Source organism: Morone saxatilis, unplaced genomic scaffold (genome assembly GCF_004916995.1).
Source record: "Morone saxatilis isolate NCDOM2014 unplaced genomic scaffold, NCSU_SB_2.0 Contig15, whole genome shotgun sequence".
Lineage (NCBI taxonomy): Eukaryota > Metazoa > Chordata > Actinopteri > Moronidae > Morone > Morone saxatilis.
The window spans coordinates 10,085,521-10,086,203 of NW_023339707.1; positions in this window are offsets into that span (position 1 = coordinate 10,085,521).

Sequence of the window (683 nt, forward strand, 5' to 3'; positions counted from 1 at the left end):
AATAAGTAGAGACATGCACGTCAGTTTCTCCACTTTAAACATTTTATTACAGACAAAAGAAAACAAAAGAAGTATTTGTGACACAAAATGAATCTAATGCTGGTACACTGGTTTTGCACCAACAACAAGTTCTGAAAAAATATTTATTATTCTAATAATCATGGTGTTTGATCAATAATAATAATAATAATAATAATAATAATGCACCCTGATGAAAATAAGCCAAAATGTTACTTCATATCATTCATAAATAGATGTGAAACCGGCAACCAAATTAAATAGAATGACCATATTGTAAAACATATGATATTCAACAAAACAAAATGGGTTCTCTCATCACTGGCTTTACAAATTAAAGAAGTACATTTGGCAGGTTTATACACAAAATTAAAATATCTACCCCCATGTCTGTCTGTCCGAAACGCAAGTCCTGCTACGGTGAAAAAAACAAAATATCTTCAGAATTTTTTTTTCTTCACAAAAAATGATAAAGATGAGTTCAACACAATCCTAAAACACCTAATAAAACTAGTCAAAAACTTTAAAACCCACTGTTATGTTTTTTTTTCTTTAGTAACATTTCACATTTAGCAACTTTTTTTATTCACCTGTACAAGTGGTGTCGGGACTAAGGGGAGGTGGGCGGGATTACAGGTGGGGGGGGGTGGTCCTTACTGACCAAG